The 24,583-nt window shown below is 40.5% G+C and overlaps 1 pseudogene; it reads right to left on the bottom strand.

Annotated features, from left to right (window-relative positions):
• Positions 1 to 978: 978 nt before the first annotated feature.
• LOC139006362 (mitotic spindle assembly checkpoint protein MAD2A pseudogene) lies at positions 979 to 24,337 on the bottom strand (annotated as a pseudogene).
• Between the last annotated feature and the right edge of the window lie 246 nt (positions 24,338 to 24,583).

The following is a 24,583-nucleotide window of genomic DNA, read 5'->3' as shown; positions in this document are numbered from 1 at the left end:
TGTGCATGCGCGCGCGCGTGCACACACACACACACACACACACACACACCTCTTGCACGTTCAGGAAGGGAGGAGCTGGGAAAGTTGACAGGCTGATTCTTTAGCCAGCAGAGGGGACTAAGGTAACCATCTTGGGCAATCAGCATGTATGGAGCTAAAAGCCCACTTTCAGGTTCATTTTTACCATCACTCTAAGATTTACTCATCGAATATTTATTGAATGCCTATTATGTGTTGAAAACCACCCTAGGGCTAGAGATTCAATTAGAATAAGGTGTGGTTCTTGCTTCCAAGGAGCATACTGTATAGTACAGGGAGTGAGGCAAGTAACAAATATGTATGTATGTATTTCAACATACACATTTAACTTTATTTATCAATGCCATTTAAAGTTTGATTTTATAAAACAAAAAGGCACTAAGAGTTCTGTATTATTGGAATTTAAACAGTAAAAATAGTGACAGCTTTGTAAGTGTAAATTATATACATTAAAATAAAACAATTAGAGAGTTTTTCAATATGGGAACTATACAAATGAAATAAATGGCAAAAGGACCTTCTAGGAATATTGTGGATTATTAGAAACTTTAGGACGTAAACAACAAATCTGAATATTCAGACTTGTTTTGCTGTTTCATATTTACCTATCTTCTGAGTCAAGCTACTTGACCAAAAGGTCTGATTTAGGAAAGCGTTTAGCTTTATAGCAGAAGTTTCCCATCTCCAGTGACTACCTTCAAAGGAATTGACATTACAGTGCTGATGTAATCTGCTGGTTCTCTCTGGACAGTGTGCAAAAAATGTCAACCCTATAGAAAGTCAAACAGGTACCAAAAACTGGAACAAAATGTACAGTTCAATAAAGTATAATGTTAGGTTTTCCCAATCTAAAATTAATCAGTGAAATGAAACGTGAACTGAGTTGACTTGGTCTCAGGAAATACGTTTGAGAATTCCATTATTATTCTCTGCTCATCTTCAGCCACGGACAGGGATTTTGTCGGCCATCATGCTGTTTACCTTGTGGATAGTAGCAGTGAAGTAACGCAGATGGACTTGCTCAGAATTGATAATGAACTCTGGTCCCAACTTTCCCACTTTTCAGATACAACCAAAACTTTGTCTGTATAGAGCAATAGATCAAATGAATGAGAAACTTCCAACAGTGGCAGGAATGTCACCGTAGCTGTGATCTGTCTGATCAACCAGCGGATTTCATCTTGGATAGCTTTCTAAGACTGTTCTCCAGGTGTACTGTCATCTTTGGCGGTCTGGTCACAATTAGCATCGAACTGCCATCTTTCAAGGACCTCACCACTTTCAATATTCAAGATGACTACCACGAGTTTCCGCACTGCACACTTGTATAACCAATCTCTTAGTTGTTCCACCACATTGCTTAGGTATTTCATGAGCTCAGGATCAGTGGTTACAAGCAAGGTGAGTCCACATTTCTGCACTCGAGTAAAGGTTTCAGATGGATAAATGCCACCCTGATGTAAAATGCTGTGGATGCCAAGTGAGAAGAACTCGGGCCCAATGTCAGCGCTCCAGCACAGGATGATGCCCTACTCCCCGGAGAGCTGCCCCGGGATGCCAGGCCAACAGCCACAGTGCACGCCCACCACACACCATGACCGCAGGCTCGCAGCAGCTACCCCCCACCTCACTTCAAAAGTAACCAAATAACAAATATTTAGAATTCATTATGTCAAATTCTCTAAGAAAAGTAAACACAAGGCACTATGGGAAAAGGCCAGTAACCCAATCTTTGGGGTGAGGAAGAGGTGAGAGTAGGGATGCCACAGCAAATGTTTCAAAAAGGTGATGCTTGAGCCGAAAGATGAGTAGGATTTTACTGGACAAAGAGTAAAAGAATGTTCCAGAAAAAAAGGAACAGTATGTGCAGAAGTTCATAGCAATGTGTTATGAAGGAATTATTAGTAATTTAGGGCCAGGGCCAGGGCCAGGACAGGGAAGGGAGTATGAGATGAACTGAAGAGGTCAGCACAGAACAGGGTGTTGACAGGTTTTATATCAGGTAAGAATCCATTTTCTATGATCAGGTCCTTCTGAACAAACTCAAATTAAAAGGAATTGATGATCTGCATGGAAAGAAGACAGACTTTTGGAGTCAGGCAACTTGGGTTTGAAACTTGGTTGGACCATTAGTTTTTGTCCTTGGCAAAATTACTTAGCCTCTCGAAGCATCAGTTGCTTCATCAATAAAGGGACATCATATCTGCTCTAAAGCATTATAATTAGGGTTAAATAATATAATATGTATAGTATCTAGTGCAGTACATGATATAAAGTTAAATCTCAACTATGATGGAATAAACCTCTATAATCAAGAATATTCAGCCCCTGCTGGTATGGCTCAGTTGGTTGGGCATTCCCCCATGCACCAAAAGATTGCTGGTTCAATTCTTGGTCTGGGCACATGCCCAGGTAGAGAGCATGCAAGAGACAGCTGATCAATGTTTCATTCTCACATTGATGTTTCTCTCTCTCTCTCTCTCTCTCTCTCCCCCTCCATATCCCTTCCTGTCTCTCTAAAATTAGATTTTAAAATCTTAAAAAAACACACACAATAACACAATATCCATGGAAAGCCTTGAGTCATATAGTTAAGTGAACACAAACTAGTTCTGGTTTGTCTCCAGCAACCTAAGAGACATTTATCCTGCTTGGGCTATTTGTATCCTTTTTGTTTGAGCTCTTTGTTTCTGTGCTTTTAATATATATATTTTTTTATTTATTTCAGAGAGGGAGAGATAAAAACATCACTGATGAGAGAGAATCATTGGTTGGCTGCCTCCTGCATGACCCCCTACTGGGGATCAATCCCACAACCTGGGCATGTGCCCTTGACTGGAATAAAACCAGGGACCCTTCAGTCCGCAGGCCAACGCTCTATCCACTGAGCCAAACCAGCTAGGGCTGTGCTTCTTAAAAAGATCTATTTTTAGTGATTTCAGAGAGGGAGAGAGAGAAAGAGAGAGAGAGAGAGAGAGAGAGAGAGAGAGAGAGAGAGAGAGAGAGAAACATCAATGATGAGAGAGATACATCCCAAACTAAGGAACAAACCCATATCCCAGGCACGTGCCCTGACCAGGGATCAAACTGAGACTTGCTGGTTCATAGGTCGATGCTCAACCACTGAGCCATGCCAGCCAGACTGTCTCTGTGCTTTTAATGGTAACATATATATTTCACAATTTGGTGCTATTTTACTGCCTAATGAATGAGTTCTTTGGAAGTGAACTATTATATCCTCAGACTCATTCTCATTTCCTTTATGTCACAGATTTTTTTGAGTTAAAAGAGACCATAGAACTCATCTCTGGAAGCTGGGAACAGACTCCTATGTTGAAATAGAAACATGGCTTAGCAACAAACAATTTGAATACCCCTCAGTCTGGAAGTGGCTAAATAAACTTGTATCTTTATGCTGTGAAATACTATGCAGCAGCTAAAAGACATAGCTCTCTATGTACTAACATAACTAGGTCTCCAAGACTTAGAGTTAAATGGAAAAGCAAGCTACATGAAGATGCTTGCAGAATGATACCATCATTGTTTATAGAAAAACATACACATACATAATTAAACAAAATTATACTCTAGGGTTGTGTGTGTTGTGTATAAATGCATAGGGAAAACTCTGGAGGGGTACACACTAAAATGACGAGGGATTATGTATGGTGACAAGAGGTTTGTCAGGATGGGGAGGGGAGAGGAAGGGCAGTTGTTCAAGGAGACATTAGCCTTTTCAGAAACACTTTAATTTTTTACAAGTAATACTCCCATTGTTTGTGTAATTCAAAGTTTGTTTTCAAAAAAGAAACAAAGAAAGAACAAAGACTTAGAGGTTGGATGAAACTGGCTCAAATCCTGGCTCAGCAACTTGTTAACTCTACGACTTTTGGGAAGACCTGACCCCTCTGTCTCAGTTTCTTCATCAGCAAAATCAAGATACCACCGCCTGTCTCGTCTCGTAAAGACTAAAAGTAAAGCTCCCTGCACATGATCAGCACTCTCATGTGTTAGTTGTTTCTTTCCCCTATTCTGACTCCAATGGCTCTTTCTTTCTTTCTTTCTTTCTTTAAAAAACAATTTTTTTTAATTAGAAAAACCAAATACAAAGTGAAGAGGTCACTTTATCAAGGTCATACACTTGGTTAATGTGAGAGCAAGGGCTGTCACCCAGAAGTACCAGGAGTTAATACCACATGAGTTGACAGCAAGCAGATAAATTCTTCCCCTTTTCTCTCTCAGGACTATTTTGAGATACAATTTAAGTGACTTCCTGGAGGATGATCCTGTGGACATGACGCAGGTCTCCTGCATCACAATAAATCAGCATTACACTCCACAGGGGAGTTGGCTTACTATGTGTTATGTGGCTGTTTCTGCGAGTGGTTCCAATGTTCAGATTCCGTGTGACAGGTTTGTTCGCAGAGCATCATATTCTGAGCTTGGGCAGCTATTGGACAAACCAAGCAGGGAAGTGTTGGGTCGACCTGCAAGGTTATAATTGACATGACTTCGCTCTTTTGACTTTGCTAGTTATCAAGGAAGTCTGGCAAAAAACAAGTAGACATGAGGGATGTAGCTATAAGGAAACCACTGGTACCAGGCAAAGATTCAGTCAACAGGAAAGGGAATGGGGGCATAAATGGACATCTGACATCCTCTTTGGCCACCTAGAATCTGAACCCTCTTCCTATGTCTGGTACTTCTTCCAATCCGTGAGGCAGAGATTGCCGCCCACTGCAGTAGTTGAAAATGACAGATACTTTCCCAGTTGCCCTTGCAGCCAGGTGGCAGTCAGATGACTTGGGCTTCCTTATCAGGACCCACTTTCCTTACAAATAGAAGGATTTGTAAGGGATTGCTTCCAGGCAATTCCTTCCAGGGACCCTTCAGTCCACAGGCCAACGCTCAATCCATCGCTAATTTTCACTGAATCCTTGAATTTTTATTTTAACTGAAACTAATTGTAACTGTCACAGACTCCCGGTGGTTTTGGAGCTGATAGTATCTTGCTGATCGTATCCAAAACAAAGGGGATCTTGCTTTCTGAAGTCATTGCATGGGAGCAAGACATTCTATCAGACTCTAGGCAGGTCGCTATGCAATGGCATTCTATCCAGTTCGATGGTCTTAATCCAGGTGCTCCAACCTAGATGAAACCACACCATCGTTGTACTTCCTGCTCCAGGGAAGAGAATTCCCTTCTCAGGAACCTCCAGGACCCCTTGGTTAACATTCTTGGAGGAATTAATAACGAAGTGGCTATTTTATATTCATCCCTTGTACTCTGAGCTCTTTTTGTGCTTTATAACCGCTGCTGGTCCAAGGTGCCTGAAGACTCTGCTTTCTGGACTAGAGCATGAGGACTCACTTCAGTGTCTACAATAGAACTCCAAGCGAGGCTTCTGCACCTTAGTCATTAATAGATACCACAGCCACTTAGAACTCCTGGAACTGAGTTGAAAAGAAGCACATGTGTGTCGCAGACAGCTTTGAGGCAACACTGGATCCTCTCAGCCTCCCCCATCTCTTGTTTCCAGACCAGTAGTTCTTTATGGGCTTCTGCCAACAGTGCCCCACCTCAATCTGCACCATATGCCTTTCGCCTCCCATCCCAGGGAGGTATTAATGCCAAGAGACAGAATGTCACCAGATTCTGCTTGTGACCTACATCTGTGAAACCTAGAAGTACCAGGAGTTAATACCACATGAGTTGACAGCAAGCAGATAAATTCTTCCCCCTTTCTCTCTCAGGACTATTTTGCGATACAATTTAAGTGACTTCCTGGAGGATGATCCTGTGGACATGAACACTCTGTCTCATTTTGCAGCTGCCAACTTGCATAGTCTCACATTGGCTCCCCCTTTTCTTTTTCTTTTCTTTTTTAATATTTTTATTTATTTCAGAGAGGAAGGGAGAGGGAGAGAGAGAGATAGAAACATCAATGATGAGAATCATCGATCGCTGCCTCCTGCACGCCCCCTACTGGGGATTGAGCCCACAACCCAGGCATGTGCCCTGACCAGGAATCAAACTGGCGACCTCTTGGTGCATAGGTTGAAGCTCAACAACTGAGCCACACCCACCTGGCCCACCTTTTGTCTCAGTCTCTCAATTGTGTTGTTTTGGGCTTTTACTTGTTGATGTGGATTTCATATTCTTTAGTCTCTGGCTGCCAAAGGTTTTGATGCTTTTATTATTTGTAGGGAACTAGATCAACTACAACCATCTCTTTGCTGGGTATAAGTTTCACAGTAGTGGATGTGCTGCCATTGCCTGCTGCTCCCCCGGTTGCAAGTCTCATAGGGCACTGCTGTGACAGAAGTCAAGTACACGTCCGAGTGCACGTTGGCAAACTCATGAGTGAGTTGCACACTGCAGTCAGTCAATTCTTGGGATTTTATGTGCTTCCCAGGATGGGTTGTTCCTGAGCTTTGTGGTGCTAAATTCTGTCTCTGCCTTCTTGTTAGGAGAGAGTCTTGTTCCTTATATGGTTCATTCTGAGAGTTTCATGGCGTTTATCCTCCTCAGCCCCCCTGTTCTACTTGTGGTGTCAATTTTCATTAAAATGATGGTAAATGAGCTTTAGGGTTGTTTTTCAGTCAACTTTTCCTCCATCTTGGATTGATCTGGTTTTAGCTAGTTCTTGTTACTTTCTGTGACAACTACAGGAATTTCCTGCCATAAACTGTTTCCCTTTGGTCATGTGTGGAGGTGGGGGCTCTAGTGCGAGGACCTAGCAGCTTATCTGCCTGTGACGTCCATTCCTACTTCCTCATTGCACTTGTCGAGAGCCTTCTCTAACTTCTTCCTATCCTGCTTCTTAGAGTTCTGCCTATCATCATATTTATTAAAAGTACCTTGGTCAAAAGTAACTTGAATAAGTTTTATTTTCACCAGTACCTATTTCAGTCTGGTTATGCTGTTCACATGAACTCAGTGGGTTCATTTGTTTTGGTTTGCATTCAATTTTAAGGCATTCCCCCTACCTTTGTTGATTTTTTTTTAAATATAGGGTGGGGCAAAGTAGGTTTACAGTTGTTCACATGGAAAATAATACAATAATTAATAAATAATAATACAATAATAAACTATGTCTCATGTACTTATAACTGTAAAGCTACTTTTGCCCCACCATGTATGTACAACATTAGCATGCTTCCAAAAGTCAAAACTATACAAAACTGTGTACTCAAAGAAGTACCAGGTATTATTCACTCCTCTATCCCACCCCGTTTTCCCCACCCTTAATTGGCAACCAATTTTATTCAGTGCCTGGCTTATCCTTCCTGCTATTTTTGCAAAATAATTTTAAAAACTATAAATGCAGGATGTTTTATTTCCTCATTTCTTTTTGTTTGTTTGTTTGTTTGTTTTGTTAATCCTCACCTGAGGATGTTTCTCCATTGGTTTTTAGAGAGAGTGGAAGGAAGGGAAAGAGAGAGAGAGAGAGAGAGAGAGAGAGAGAGAGAGAGAGAGAAACATCGACGTGAGAGAGACACTTGGATTGGTTGCCTCCTGCAAGCGCCCCGACAAGGGCCAGGGGTCAAGCCTGCAACCGAGGCACTTGCCCAGGGCCCTTCAGTCCACAGGCTGATGCTCTATCACTGAGCCAAACCAACTAGGGCTCCTCATTTCTTATAGGACTCCTCATTTCTATCGACATTCATTTGTGCTTAACATATCCTAGAAATCATATCAGTTCATAGAGATATGCTTCTTTTGAAAAACACATGGCTGTATAATACCACATTGTATTTTTTATCATAGTTTATTCAACCAATTTCCTATGTTTTAGCATTTAGGTGGTTTGCAATATTTTGCAACTACAAATAATGTTGCCAAGAATAACCTTTTGCATATGTATTTTCATACTCTTGGAGGTGCACCTTTAAGGACAATTCCTAGTAGTGAGGTTACTGAGTAAAAGGATAAAGGCATATGTAGTATTGTTAGATATTGTCATATCCTCCTTGAGGTGTTTTCTGGCACCAACAACCAATTCTCTGATTTTCTAGACCCCAACTGAGTGTCCAACAATTTATTTCAATTTTGACACTAACTATGCTCAGCGTAGATCCACAGGTTAAGGACTTAGTCTATAATATGGCTCGCATTTCAGAAGCTAGTAGGAACTCCTGGGCCACCTTCTGACCTAGGGCTATTGGGGGTGTCCCACAACCCCCTCTTCAGCTTTGATAATTTACAGGAGTGTCTCCCAAACTTAGGTAAGCACTTCATTTACATTTACCAGTTTATCATAAAGGATACAACTCAGGAACAACTCAATGGAAGAGATGTAGAGGGCAAGGTACAGGGAGAGGATCACGGAGCTTCCATGCCCTTCCAGGGCATCACCCTTCCAGCACCTCAACGTGTTTAGCAACCCAGTAGCTCATGAAACCTCCTTATTCAAGAATTTTAATAACCCTTAATCTCCAGCCCCACTTTCTTCCCCTCCCCAGAAGTCAGAAGTGGGGCTGAAAGTTCCAACCTTCTAATCACTTGGTGACCAGCTCCATTGTGTAACCATTTAGGGGTCCCAATCTAAATCACCCATTAGCATAAACTCCATTGTGATGTAAAGGGGCTTGTTATAAATTACTAAGTACACTCCAGTCACTTGGGAAATTTCATGGGTTTTAGGAGCATTGTGCCTGGAAACCTCACACAAAAACCAAATATATTAATTATTATACCTCAGCCTTGTTAAGTCTTAAATTTTTGCCAATCTGATGATTGGATATAGTAACTGTTTCTTTTCAATTTGCATTTCTGTTATTATAAGTAAAATGGTACATCTCTTTATATATTTAAGGGCTAACATATAAACTGTATATATCTCTGTCCACTTTTTTCTGTAGGATTTTTGGTCTCGTTTTCCTTCAATCTTTATAAGTTTTTTTTATATTAGGAAAATTAATACTTTATCTATGATATATATTGCAAATATTTATTCTGAATTTGTTGTCTTTTGACTTTGCTTATAGTGTTGTTGTGGGTTTTTTGTTTTGTTTTGGGGTTTTTTGGCTATGAAAAAGTTTTTAATTTCTGTGTAGTCAAATTTATCAACAAATTTTAATTGCATAACAACAACAAAAACAATTTTAAAAAATAAAAATTTTATTTGCATTTGAAATCTAAGTCATATTTAGATAGCTCTCCCCTGCCTCCCCACTTAGGCTATAGAGACAATCATATTTTCTCCTAGTATTGTGTAGATCACTTTTTAAACATTTAGCTATCTGATTATTTAGAGTTTATTCTTGTGTGTGGTATGATGAATTGGTAATAATAATGGTAATGACAACTCAAAAGAACAATAAAAAATGTATGTTTACCCCTACATATATACATAGAAGACACATTAGAATAAAATGCACCAAAATGTTACACATTTACATCTGGTTAATAACATTACATGGAATTTAAAAAATATTTTCCATATGCTTTTCATGTTTTTGTAATAAATATGTATTACTTTATAACTGGAAAGAAAAACAGCACATTGTCTTTTAAATAGTGAAACACTGGCCCTGCTATTTTTTTTTTTGTAGTCTGAAAAAATAAGATTTAAAATAACACATAGCTGGTTGAGGTAAAGAAGAATAGAATCAACGTATACTTCTCCCTCTTTGTATCTCTGCCTCTCCACATGTTTTTGTTCTCTACCATTTTCTCACTCCCCATGACTTACATAGAAGTAAAATACATGCAGAAAAGGAGCAAGCCTTCTACAGCATATTATTTTATTGCTGCAAAAGCTACTTGGGGTTAATTCTTTCATAAAACACCAGTGCAGGTTATGACAAGAAGTCAGAGAACACAGTGCTAATGGATCATGTAAAGCCTCTAGCTTCCCCCTTAGCTAACAGTCTGCAAACCAGCAACAGGGTGACCTATTACAAGGCTTTCTCTGTGTTATCCTGGAGGCTGTAAAATTCTAGGTCCTGCATTTTAGCAGTTGAGTGGTCAGAGGAGAATTATTGCTTCCTTTATTTTATGGCCTTAGTGATATGCAGCTTGTCCCCAGAATGTGCAGCTGAAAAATCAATGCCAGATGACTCAGTAGGAGACGGTCTAATGGTTCTGTGTTATTCTCCATCTCCCCAAGAGGAAAGCTATGTAGTGGAGGTACTCAGGATTGTCACTTTCAGTGGTTAATGAGAACGTGTTGAGTGCTCACAGTGTGCTGAGGTCTGCTGTGCATGCATTATCTCATGAAATCATCACAGCAACCTACAAGGGAGGCACTATTATTACATCATATGTATTACACAGATGACAGGTGTTGATAAATAACTTCCCCTAAATCAGACAACCTGGAGACAGCAGAATGAGAACCCGAACCCATGACTGTTTGGCTTCAACGTCAGCAATTTAGAAGCTATTCTGATGCCACTGGATGAAGTGCCAGTTTGAAGAAATAGCTTAACACGTCTCAATCTATCATCGAAGCCTACACATCCAGAAAGGACAAGGCCTCCTTTGAAGAAATTTTCTAGCAGCCCTTCTCAATGCAGGTTCCATAAGCAAGTTAAACACTACCCAAAAATGACTTGAATATTATATTCTCACTTCTTTAAGGGTAATAGTACATAACAGTTACATTCTAGATGCAAAGGAGGGAAGTTAATTAATTACATTCAATGGATGTCTTAGGTCATGGGGTCTCTTTCTCTCTCTCTCTCTCTCTCTCTCTCTCTCTTTCTCTCTCTCTCTCTCAGGTTACAAGGGTAACAAGGCTACACTACAATTATCAGTTGAATTCTCCCCAGTTCCATTAACAGTGCCTGAAGGAAGACTTTACCCAGGGCTTTACATTGACAATAAAAGGGTAAATGTTGCATATTGTTCCTCCACTATTCATCTAAGCAACCATTGATAAAGCAATAGACTACAAATAATATTTGGAATGCTTCTGGAATTTGCTCTAATCCTTTCTTGTTAAGGGACAGATAAGCTGGCAGAACCAAAGGGAGAGTCCCTGCCCTCTCCTGCCTAGAGCCTCTTCTCTATCTGCCTTATTCTTCCTTTGCTTGGTGACCCCCTTCAGAGCTTCCCGCTTCCTACCGGAGTGGTCCTCATACACTACCACTTATGTTAATGCAACTGCTGGGAGTGCAAACTTTAATTATAAAGTCTTTGTCAATACCCTTTTTTGCCTCTGGCCTCTGTTGCTTCTAACTTGCTATTCATGAAATGAAGGCTCTTGAAGTAGTTTGTTTCACTGGTGCATGTTCTTTAAATACCAAATAACCAGAATTTCCTTCTCTCTCTCTCTCTCTCTCTCTCTCTCTCTCTCTCTCTCCCTTTTGCTCTCTCGCACTCTCTCTCTCTTTCTTTCTCATTGTCCCTCAAACTTTCTTTTTTTTTCTTAAAAGAGATTAATGTTTAGGTTAAGTACTAGCTGAAAAAATATTTCTGTTTGATACTGATGTCCCCATAACTTACTGAGTCTCATGGTTCTTGGCTAGATGTCATGCTGGCAGTCATTTAAGCAAAACCAACGTCGTTAGCTATCAATGACTGTTTGATAGTCCAGAAAAATATCCTCATGCTACGTAGTTCAATGCCAAAGAACATCTTTTTTCAGAGAGAGAGAGAGAGAGAGAGAGAGAGAGAAAGAGAGGTTTCACTAATGTTTGTCTTTTCTGTGGAAAAGAAAAAAAGCATCACATTATTTTTTAAAATCAGATTTATAGGTGTGTTTTTTTACATTCAATATTATTCTGTATTAGTTTCAGGCATACAGCACAGTTGTTAGACAATTGTGTACTTTTCTTTTAATATATTTTATTGATTTTTTACAGAGAGGAAGGGAGAGAGACAGAGAGTCAGAAACATCGATGAGAGAGAAACATCGATCAGCTGCCTCCTGCACATCTCCCACTGGGGATGTGCCCGCAACCAAGGTACATGCCCTTGACCGGAATCGAACCTGGGACCTTTCAGTCCGCAGGCCGACGCTCTATCCACTGAGCCAAACTGGTTTCGGCGACAATCGTGTACTTTACAGAGTGATGCCCCCAACCACAATATTTCAAGTATCCACCTGGCCTCATACATGGTTAAGATATTATTTACTGTATTCCTGTGGTGTATATTTACATCTCTGTTACTATTCTGTAACTACCAATTTGTACTTCTTAAAAGCATAACATTCTTGAAGTGTTTTCAAGGAAGTTTACTTGTAGACTGCAACTTGGATTGAGTGGTCCAAATCCCAGTAACATTGGTAACAACATCAGAAAATTCTCGTTTTTCACTCTTGATACCTGATGTAGTAGAATGATGGCAGAATTCCTGAACTGTTTCCTTGACTCATCCTTGCTTAACCCTCCAGTCCCAGTTGGATGGTGGTTAAGAGTATGGGATTTAGTCAGGAGGACACAAGCAGAGCTCGGTCATTCCCAGGGCATAATACTATCACAGGCCGCTGGGCAGGTAGAGGAAACAGAGATGACTTAGCCCAGCACCTGCACAACGACATACTAATAATCATTCTAATTATAATCATAATTGACATTTACTGAGTGCTCAGTAAGTGCCAGATATTACAGTAATAACTTCTATGGTTTGGCTCATTTACTGCTCATTGATAGCAATGGCAAAAAGAGGGCAGCTGTGCCCTTGTGGAATTGGAGGAGCTTGCAGAATGCCTTCATGCCAACAGCACTCAGTTACAGTAGAGCCAAAATGGCAATGCGGTGTGCTCAGCCAAGGAGAAAGCCTGGGCTAGCACTTCCAAATTTTCATCAGCTCCTGTTTGACATGCAAGAGATCCAGAAGTTTCTAGTGCCTGATGAGGATAAGAGGAAGGATGCCACTTGGGTTAAAGAAATATGATGTGACTTTTTTTTTGTACATCTGAGATGTAGTGTATACATTGTCAACTCTAATATACAGAGAATATTTGGTAATAATGACATTGAGTATATTAACAAAATAGACAAACTTCTAGGTAGACTGATCAAAATGAAAAGTGACAAGAAGGCAATACCAGAGATTACATATGCAATCATTTTAAAAATAATTAAATGTTTTAAGTAATTTTATGCCAATAAATTTGAAAATTTCAAAAGAATAAGCAATTTTCAAGAAAAAATTACCAAATTATTCTTCAAACATATCAGAAATGTTTCTGCTTTAGGATTGTTCAACTTCTGCTTCCCCTGCTTGGAACAGACTTCACCCAGTTAGCTGCATAGCTGGGTCCTCTCACTTTCCACAGGCCTTTCCTCAAAAGTACACTTTTATGAAAACTTCCCTGGACACTTATTTTAAAGCCCAACTCTTCTCACAGATTTCACAGCCCTTTTCTCTCTTTGTTCTTCAATAGTAATCACTACCTAACATACTATATATTTTACTTTTTAATTCTGTCTGTTGACAGCTTCCTTAAATATAATCTGAGGGCAAAGACTTTTTTAAAATTTATTTTGCTCACTGTTATACTTCTCTTGCCTAAATGTCCGGTACACAGGAAGTACTCAGTGAATATTTGTTAAGTGAGTGATAATAATTAATTTAAAACTCCCAAAATTGCCATATTGTGTGTGTGTGTGTGTGTGTGTGTGTGTGTGTGTGTATAATGACCAACTAATACTAGGAAGGCGATAGTGATTTCACATGAAAAAAATCTATCAATATGGAACAACATGAATATCCATTGATGGATGAATGGATAAATAAAATGTGGTTTATACATACAATGAAACGTTATTCAGCCTTTAAAAGGAAGAAAATCCTGTAATTTGCAAAAAACATGGATGGACCTGAAGGACACTATGCTAAATGAAATAAACCATTCACAGAAATACAAACACACACACACACACACACACACACACACACACCACCAAACCTATAAAATTAGGTCACTACACTTACTGTATTAAGAGATTGACGAGAATGCCATATATACGTCTCAATAAAGTAGGAAAAAAAATACTCAAAACGTGTGTATAGAAGGCAACTTCTCCTGCCTGATTAAGTGAAAAACTAAAAATAAACATTAATCTAAATGGTGAAACTTTAGAAGCATTTTCAGTAAAATAAGAAATATGACAACTGCCCTAACTGGTTTGGCTCAGTGGATAGAGCGTCGGCCTTCGGACTCAAGGGTCCCAGGTTCGATTCCGGCCAAGGGCATGTACCTTGGTTGCAGGCACATACCCAGTGGGGAGTGTGCAGGAGGCAGCTGATCGATGTTTCTCTCTCATCAATGTTTCTAGCTCTCTATCCCTCACCCTTCCTCTCTGTAAAAAAATCAATAAAATATATTTTTAAAAAAAGAAATATGACAAAAATGTCTGCAATAATTCTACTATTTAACATTAAACTGAACTTCTTACCCAAAGGAATAACATAAGAAAAAAAAAGGTACAAGGATTGGAAAGAAAGAGGCAAAATTTTTATTTGTAGGCTATATAATTACCTTCCTAGAAAATTCAAAAGAATCTTCATATAACTTGTAAAATTAAAAAATCCAGAATATTATTCAATTTAAGTTTGATAGACAAAAAAACAATACCATACTTATACACTAGCAATACAGTGAGAAAACATGGTAACAAAATGTTTAATTGGCCAACACATTTATGGAAAATATTACAAAACCTAGTTAAAGAATCTATACTAATAATAGCCTATGTGGTTGTCACGTCTTCACGCATCACGCCCTAACATTGTCACAAAATGGCCATCACAAAATGGTCGTGTGCACAGCAGAGGCAGGGCCCAGTGGAGGAGGCAGGTCATGGCAGGGGAGGGCAGTTGGGGGTGATCAGGCCAGCAGGGGAGGGCATTTGGGGGCAATCAGGCTGGCAGGAAGGCTAGCAGTTAGGAGCCAGCGATCCCGGATTGTGAGAGGGATGTCCTGTGGGATCAGGCCTAAACCAGCAGTCAGACATCGCCCAAGGGGTCCCAGATTGAAGAAGGTGCAAGCCGGGCTGAGGGACACCCTTACCCGTGCTCGAATTTCATGCGCCGGGCCTCTAGTATAAAATAAATATACTACAAGAACAAACATATAATTGGGATACATACACCAGGTGATGCTTACCTTTGGAAAAAGAAGAAATGGGTCTGGCAAAAAAAAACACGTAGATTTTAATGCTTTTCTTAAAAACAAAAACTGAAGGTAATAAGAGTTACAATTTGTTCATTTTGGTGGTGGTACATATTTATCATAGATGTTTATTACATTTTCTATATTCTGGACTCCCTCCACCCAATATAAATAAATATAGAGGATCTCATTAATTTGTAAAAGGATCTTAGGACAAAATATTAAGAAAGATTCTTCATTGATTACTGAATCAATTACATTCTAGTTCTCTTGGCCATTTATAAATATTTTTAGAAATAAAACAATATCCTTAAATACTCTTATCCTGGACCTTCTAGACATGATTCGCTTCCTGAGCTTCCTAAGCACTGGAGCCTGGCTGGCAAGGCTCAGTGGTTGAACCAGGAGGTCACGGTTTGTTTCCCAGTCAGGGCAGATGCCCAGGTTGTGGGCTCAATCCCAGTGGCAGGTGTGCAGGAGGCAGCCAATCAGTGATTCTCATCATTGATGTTTCTCTCTCTCTCTCTATGAAGTCAATAAATATATATATATATTTTAAAAGCATTAGAGATAAGATGACATAAACTGCTGCAATGGTTCCTGGGCTTTATTCTAGTGTATCTGAAAAGTCTATTCTCAAGTGGGCTTTCTGCAGAATTGACACCCTGGCCTTTGAAGCTACACGTGGATTATGAGTATTAAATAGCCTAGCAGGACTTGGCATGCCTGCATATGGAGGAAGAACTTCCAAAGCTTACATTTTTTTTGTCTTTTGTCGAGCTGTTTGGCAAGCAATCTATGCCCAAATATTAAAGAGAGCCTTTTATTGGAAATGATTCAAAATTCTATGGCACAGTGAGGCAGTCTTACATGCCTTCAGAATCTTGAGTTCTTTCTTCATTTTGAATTATGGAAAATTTTAGTATGTGGAGAGAGGTTTTTTTGAACCTAGTTTTATTTTATCTAATTGTTCCAGAGTTCATGCACTGTTTAAAATATGCTTTATACATTAATTTATATGTCAATAACAACCACTCAAAGGGCAAAATTGATATATAAATTATTGATTCAGTCTGTCTGCATATTCTGGGTTTGTTTGTTTATTTTTTGACAATTACTTTTTCCAAATAATACCAGCCAATCAGCCAACTGTAATTACTTCGTGCTCTCTAATCGAGGTCTCATAGAGAGCTAGCAGCCACAGGAATCCTTACCTGTGGCTCCAAGGAAGACTGTCCTTTGGAATGCCTTTAGACAAATGTTCCATTTAAACAATGAGAAAATTACAGAGTCTTCATCAGAGATTATAAATGTTTTTACCTAAAATGCAAACAATTTGGTTTATTTCATATGCATTGATCTGCTTTCAAAACAGGCCCCAACGTGAGTAGAGGATTACACTCAGAGTGTCATTCCCTAACTCTTTACTGACGGGTTTAGCCCTGAAACACAGCCACCGTTTAGCAAAACTATGAGAGAGACAAGCGGATCTGAATGCAGTGCCCTTCTCCCTCTTTTCTGGGCCCCTCTTCTTTTTCCTCTTACTTTGTAACCCAGATTCCCATGGCAGGCAGCACTGCCCTTCACCGTGTCCCACATAGAGTTGGGCAATGCCCAGGGTTTCACAATGATACTTCCTACCTCCCCCCACATCAAAATCTTACTTCTGTCGTGCTGAGCCCTGAGGCGTTAGCTCTGGAATAAAGCAGTTCCTCACTAAATTGCGAAGGATTGGGGATGGCTACAGGGGCCTACCTGCGGAGGGCGACCCTATGCGGGCTCTGCAGAGCTGCTCCTGCTCCACAGGCCCAGCACTAACAGCACACCTTTCCTGGTAATCCGGTCATTCTAGGAACCCGAGAGTCGGCAGAGTTACAAAGCAAAGTCAAGACCAAACTCAGCCAAGAGCCAATCCTATCAAACCTTGTGTGCTGGCTACCCTGACTAGGTGTGGGAGCCCCAAGTATTGGGGAAGGGGTACATGTTTCTGTGAAAGTGCCAAAGACCAGCTAAGTTATGTATGTTAATTTCACCAAACCCCTTGGTATCTCTTGAATTGAAAAGTGTGAGTGTAGCATTATCCAGCTTTCAGATCCAAGAACAAAACAGAAAGTACCCAAGAACAAGCCATGTTGACTTTGTCTTCCTGATTACCATAGAGGACGTAGCAGTAAAAAATATTACAGATAACTCACAATATTGGAAAAATACTTTCTGGGTATCAGGGCCCTGAGAGCACTCTGACTGTCATAACAATTCAGACCTTTTGAGGAGATAATCCTGAAATTTGGGGGAGAGAGACGCAGTATAGTTACTGACAGCCCCAAGAAGTCATTCCTTTGCAAATAACATTAGACAAACCTTTCCAATATTTCTTTTTCTGTTCACAATTTTTATCTTATTGCTAAAAAAGTTAGGTTTTAAGGAAACTTAATATTCAGTCTCTATGCAGTCTCTACTGTCCGTCCTTGGCTGTCAGGGTTCTCTCCAGCTAGTCTTCAACTGATTATTCAGGATAGTTTTTCTGTAATTTAGTTGGAATTCCAGTTTGGTCCTGGGAGAGTGTTAGGGCAGCATCCACTCACTCCGCTGCCATTTTGGAAAAACCTCCAATATTTTTAAAACAGATAACAATCAGAAAGATTATGGAAAATATTTTTAAAGTAGATATTGGAGATGAGATGAGATGGCTCCTATTAAAATTTAAAGCATAGGGCTTGGCCAGTGTAGCTCAGTGGTTGAGTATTGACCTATGAACCAGGAGGTCACGGTTCAATTCCTGGTCAGGGCACATGCCCAGGTTGTGGGCTCGATCCCCAGTAGAGGGGCGTGCAGAAGGCAGCTGGTCGATGATTCTCACTCATCATTGATGTTTCTATCTCTCTCCCTCTCCTTTTCTGTCTGAAATCAATAAAAATATATTTTAAAAATAATAAATAAATAATATATTTAAAAGAATTTAAAGCATATGGAGGAGGCATCTCCCTAGAATTCAGAATAAAGCCTGGGTGTCTAAAATCTATTCATTGTTGTTGTTTTCATCTTTAAAGACTTTACAGTCTATCTTTGAGAACTAAATCCAAAATAAATCCAGCAGAAGGATTATATGGTAAATACACAGATGCTGGAAATGAGGCTGTGTGTGTGTGTGTGTGTGTGTGTGTGTTTTGTTGTTAGTTTTGGGGGGGTTTTTGGTCCTTAGAAGTAATTATGTACATAGAGAGGTTTGACCACTAAAAGAACATGAATTTGCTCTTACTACTATTAAAACTATCTGTGGGATATTTTAGCTTCCTTCTGTAGTGTGTGTGTGTGTGTGTGTGTGTGTGTGTGTTAAACTAATGCACTGTGAAGCGAGTGGGAATTTTAAAATATTTAAGTGACTTTATTGTCCTCCATTAAAAAGTCATAGTCACCCAGTTCCCACTGCAAACTTTAATTCTGAGATGTGAGTAAATAAACATATAACAAATTACCATTAAGGAACAATTTACTATTTTTTCTACTGTTCCTTTTCAGAAAAGAGGATAGAGACTACAAATATAAGAGATTTAGATAAGAGCTCCAAGTTGTCTCCAGGAAATTTTTTAAATGAATAAACTATGGATCCATATTTTTGCCCCCACAAATTTCTTGTTTTAATAGTTATTCTTAGTTGGTGAAGAAAATGAATATGAACTAGCAAAAAAGTCTCACATAATTGAGATGTACAGTTTTAGCCATAACCAGATCAAGGGGCTTAAACACTGTCATTGGGACTCAGTCTTTCCCACCAATGGCTCTGCCTTTCCTCTGGGCTGGTTTTGCTCTCAGGCAGACTTTCCCTTTATGACACTCAGGTGGCCACCAGCAGCTCCAAACTGACATCTCTACCAGCACAACGACCCTAAAGGAAAAGGCAATTCTATTTTTCAATTGTCCCTATAAAACTCCAGGATTGAGTCTCATTAAATCATCATGGAGCCATTAAATGCATCACTATATTCATCGGGGAATTACTGCAACCACCCAGGTATGATACACACTGAATTGCTTTTTCATGAAACTAGAAAGTTAAATGCTAGTCCTTATTATGTGGCAGCACACAGCTAGTTAATTGTCTATTGACTCTTGGAATTCAGATAGTACACTTAATAAGACTGCACATTCAGACCCTTAGAAGGACAAATCTGGGTGTCAGAATGTGTTGACTCAATTTGAGCCTCAAGGAGATTCCTCCAAGAAGGTGAAATTTCTAACTGAACTAGAAATGGAGAGAAGGGCATACACTTTTGCTCAAAAGGCTTTTTCTTCCTAATATCCAATATGAATAACAGTCTAGTAATCTGGAAATGTATAGGATTGGAAAATATAAATTTTCTCTTCTACACCAGGGCTAGTGCCAGGAAAAGCATGGAGGAAAAAACAACTTGGAAACAATTTTGGAGAAAATCTGATTTCCCAGGACCCTCCTAAACATCTAATGTTTGTTTATTTTTTTGATGGAGTAAATATATGATTGAGAAGTTGGAAAATATTGTATAGACGACTATGGCTTCCCAAAGATGTCCCCATCTTAGTCCCCAGAACCTGGGAATAAGTTACCTTAAATGGCGATGGGGACTTTGCAAGTGTGATTCAAGTAAGGGCCTTGAAATGAGATCATCTTGGATTATCCAGGGTCCTTAGAAGAAGGAGGCAGGAGGGTCAAAGTGAGAGAAGATGTGACAACAGAGACAGAGGTTGGAGTAATGTTATGTTTTTAAGGCAAAATTCAACATTCTTTGCGAAAATTTAAAGTTTAGTTGACAAGAGGTAGGATATGGAAACAGGATGAAAAGTGAAAAAAAATTGCTGCATTCATACCATCATCTTAAAAAGGGGGGAGAGTTAAAAGATATTATTGAGAATTGATGGAACAAGAAATGGTGGGTGGTATATATGCATTAAAGTTATAAAAATGTGCAGTAGGATAACTAAAAATAATATAAATATCAAACATGGAGGAGAGAAGAAAAGATAGGAATAACGTAAATGAGCTCAATTCTCATTTTTCTCATCAAGATATAACTCATTTTTAACTTACCTATTTATCAACAAACACTGGTTAAGCAAAAGAACTCAAGTCAGAGCTGGTTAAAACAGTTGAGTTGTGATAAAGGACAAAAGGTGAGATCAGAAGGGGAGAAGTTTTGCTGGTGGATTTTACCTGCATTTCAGGGAGAAAAAGTGAAAGTCCCACAAAACATAGAAAAGTAAACACAGCTCTTCTTATGGGGCCACATTATTCTGATACCAAAATCAGATAGACATTACAAGAAGAAAGGAGTAAACATTTGAAACAAAATATTATGAAATTTAATCTAGTAATGTATAAAATCCTCAGTACATCCTGGGGTTTGTTCTAAGAGTGGAAGGTTAATTTAATATTCAAAAGTATATGAATGTAATTCACCAAATTAAAGTAAAAAAGTGTATGATCATCACACTAGATGCTGAATAAGCATTTGACAAAATTCCAGTGCTGTGATGATAATCTATGGAAAAACTAAAGCTAACATCATATTTCATGGTGAAAGACTACACATTTTTCCCCTGTAATTGAAAAAAAGCAAAGATGTTTATTCTCACCATCTGTATTCTTTATAACAAGGCAAAATAGAGCAAGAAAAAAAATAACACCATACAGGTTGGAAATAAAAACCTTTTTTCCCTCACATACATGATTATTTATAAAGAAAATCCAGAATAATTTACAAAAAAAGCTATTAAATATCCTCAGGTGAGGATTAACAAAAAATTAGTCTTTGTAGTCTTTGGTAGGAAAACAAAGCAGTAACTCTAGAACTCAGGTAAACTTAGCTTGACAGAAAGAACTAATTCTGTCTTGTTCACCAAGTGTTTGGTAGAGAACTTTAACCTATTAGGAGTCTGTATTTTCCGATTACATGAACTAAGCAGAAATGTGAATACAAAAAAAAGGGGAGAAGCCTAGTTTTGAAAATCAAGACCCTAAGACAGTAAATATTCTCTATCTGCCAGCATCTCCTTGTAAGAGAATCTACCCACGCCACCAAACCTCTTCCCACATACTAGTAAAAACTCAGCAACAGAATTGGCTGCATAATTTCAGGGCCTTCATCTGAAAATTAAGAATTTCATGACCATGACAGTGGAACATTAAAGCAAGTGTGCAAAGCTCTTCTGAGCCAGGACCCTGTGCAATCGCATAGCTCAAACATATTTTACAGTCCTAAAGTATTTATCTGAATTTTTTACCTCTTGCATTTATTTGGCCATTACAAAGAAAGTTGACAGATAAGCGAATACCTGGTGGCAAGGTATGTGATGTCATAAGGGGGTTCTGATTCACTTTAGTTTTTTAAGGCTGATTCATGAATTGCCTCACCAGGTTGATTAATATTTATATGTCTCAAGGGAGATCACTTTCTCTAGTTTTTTGGAAGACAGTTAACCAGCTTTACTAGTCTTAATGTCAGAATGTAATACACCTGCTTAGTTCTCCTAAGCAAATTTGTCTGTAAAAATGAGTGCAGAATATTGCTTTAATCTCCTTCAAAATATTTTTAAGTTTGAGAGATGATATGCTATTGAAAAAAAATCTTGTTTGGTCTGATTTAATTAAATCAGAAGTCCCATTTTATTATTTAGATACTAGTGACCCAGCGGGTGAAATTGCATGAGACCCAGACCCACGGGAAATTGCACGAGATCTGAGAACCCTGACCCCACCCCGCCACGGGACTCCCCTGAGTATCACTGCACTGCGAGACCCAGAGTAAAGTCCCCACCCACCCGAGTGCACCTCGCTGCACATGCAGCCTCCTGGTGACCGGCTTTTGTCGTTATCGCGTTATAGCCACTGGGTTTTTATAATATAGACTAGAGGCCCAGTGCACAAAAATTTGTGCACTCGGGGGGGAGAGGGGGTCCCTCAGCCTGGCCTGTGCCCTCTCGCAGTCTGGGACCCCTCAGGAGATAACGACCTGCTGGCTTAGGCCTGCTCCCGGGTGGCAGAAGGCAGGCCCAATCCCTAGGTGCAGCCCCTGGTCGGGCTCAGAGCAGGGCCGATTGGGGAGTTGGGGTGCCGCCCCATCATGCACAGAGCAGGGCGGATCGGGAGGTTGTGATGCCACCCTCAGTCACGCTCAGGGTAGGGCCGATTGGGGGGTTGGGGCACCACCCCCTGTCACACTCAAGGCAGGGTCGATGGGGAGGTTGCGGAGCCACCCCCTGTCACGCACAGAGCAGGGCCGATCAGGGGGTTGGGGCGCTGCCCCTTGTCACTCACAGAGAAGGGCCAATCAGGGGGTTGGGGCGCTGCCCCCTGTCACTCACAGAGCAGGGCCCATCAGAGGGGTTGGGGCTCCGTACCCTGTCACACACAGAGCAGGGTCGATCAGGGGGTTGGGGAGCTCCCCCCTGTCACGCACAGAGCAGGGCCCATCAGGGGGTTGAGGAGCTCCCCCCTGTCATGCACAGAGCAGGGCCGATCAGGGGGTTGAGGAGCTCCCCCCTGTCACACACAGAGCAGGGCAGATAAGGGGGTTGGGGTGCTGCACCCTGTCACACTCAGGGCAGGGCCAATGGGGAGGTTATGGCTCTACCCTGTCACACACAGAGCAAGGCCCGTGGAGGGGGGTTGGGGCGTCGCCCTCTATCACCCACAGAGCAGGGCTGATCAGGGGGTTGGGGCGCCACCATTGTCACACTCAGGGCAGGGCCGATGGAGAGGTTATGGCTCTACCCTGTCACACACAGAGCAGGGCCCGTGAGGGGGTGGGGGGTGTTGTGGCACCGCCCCCTGTCACACACAGAGCCGCAGGGCGATCAGGGGGTTTGGGCGCTGCCCCCTGTCACGCTGATCCCGGTGCCGGGAGCCTCACTGCTCCACTGATCCCGGTGCCAAGAGGCATATTACCCTTTTACTATATAGAATAGAGGCCTGGTGCATGGGTGGGGGCCGGCTGGTTTGCCCTGATGGGTGTCCTGGATCAGGGTGGGGGTCCCCACTGGGGTGCCTGGCCAGTCAGAGGGGCTGAGGGCCGTTTTCACGCTGGCGGGTGACTGAAGCTCCCAACTGCTCCTTTTTTTCTTTTTTTTCTTTTTCTATTCTGGGCCAGCTTTAGCTCTGAGGCCTCGCTGCTGAAAGCAGGTTTCTGGCTTTACCTTCTGTATTTGATACAATGTTGCAGTCTGGCTGGCTGAAGCCCGGCTGACTGAAAGCCTGTTTCTAGGGTTTTGCTTAGCTTCTATATTTGCAACATAGTTGCTTAGAGTTGCAGCTGAGAGGCCAGCAATTCAGGCGGGGAACATTGGAGTTCGCCATCACTGGAGCAAGCAAGCCTCCCTGTTCGCTTCAATGTATGGCTGCCGGCCGCCATCTTGGCTGACAGTTAATTTGCATAAGGATATGCTGAGTAGCCAATGGGAAGGGTAGCAGTCATATGCTAATTACCATGTTTCTCTTTTATTAGTGTAGATGTAATCTTAGAATACAACCATTTTGATTTATTATCAATTTGACCTGTGTTGAGAAAATCATTTTTACTGTTAAAGAACCTGCCTGCTCTGGCTGGTATAGCTCAGTTGATTGGAGCATCTCCCATACACCAAAGGGTCATGGGTTGATTCCCAGTCAGGACACATATCCAGGTTGTGTGTTCAATCCCCAGTTGGGAGCATGCAGGAGGCAGCCAATCAGTGACTCTCTCTCATCATTAATGTTTCTATCTCTCCCTCTCCCTTCCTCTCTGAAATCAATAAAAATATATTTTAAATTTTTTTTTGAGGATTTGTTTGCAAAAGCACTATTTAAAAGAATAAAACCTCCTATGTGGAAGTTTGACTAACAGGCATAAAAATACATCAACTAATAAGAATAAATAGCAAATTACAAATAACAACCCCACTTCACTGGATATCAATAAAACTGAATAATGAGGATAGATTTTATATCCTCCATGGTAAAGTACAATTTTCAAAAAAATAAAACTGTGACTCTCAAGAAAATATAAATTTAACACGTGTAAAAGATTTTTATTTAACTCATTAACCAATGAGAGAACCAGTAAGATGTTATGGCTAGGTCAAAAAGCATTTAGGAAGCTGGGGTATTTATAGGAAATGCAACAAAGAGATGGTAAGATAAGATTAATGAATTAGATATAAACTCGTAATGACTGATAGGCCATAAATATGGAATTACCAGGCTCCACCACCATTTCGACCTGACAAAGTCTTTGAATTACCTAAGTTTGGGCCTTTAATCAATAGTAAGCATTACTAGGAACTAAGTACATTCCCTACACAATTTTGTTTTTGTTGTTGTTGACAGTATTACAAATGTAATTTTCTCCAGTTTTGTCCCCCCTCCACCCAACCTCACCCTACCTGAGGCCTTCCCCACATGATTGTCTGTGTCCATGGGTTATACGTTCTTTGGTTAATCTCTTCCTGTTCCCTCCCAC

This window comes from Myotis yumanensis, unplaced genomic scaffold, assembly GCF_028538775.1.
Source record: "Myotis yumanensis isolate MYYU_CA2020_CCGP unplaced genomic scaffold, mMyoYum1.0.hap1 SCAF_3, whole genome shotgun sequence".
Lineage (NCBI taxonomy): Eukaryota > Metazoa > Chordata > Mammalia > Chiroptera > Vespertilionidae > Myotis > Myotis yumanensis.
Note: the sequence above shows the minus strand (reverse complement) of the source record. Positions and strands in the feature narration are given on the sequence as shown.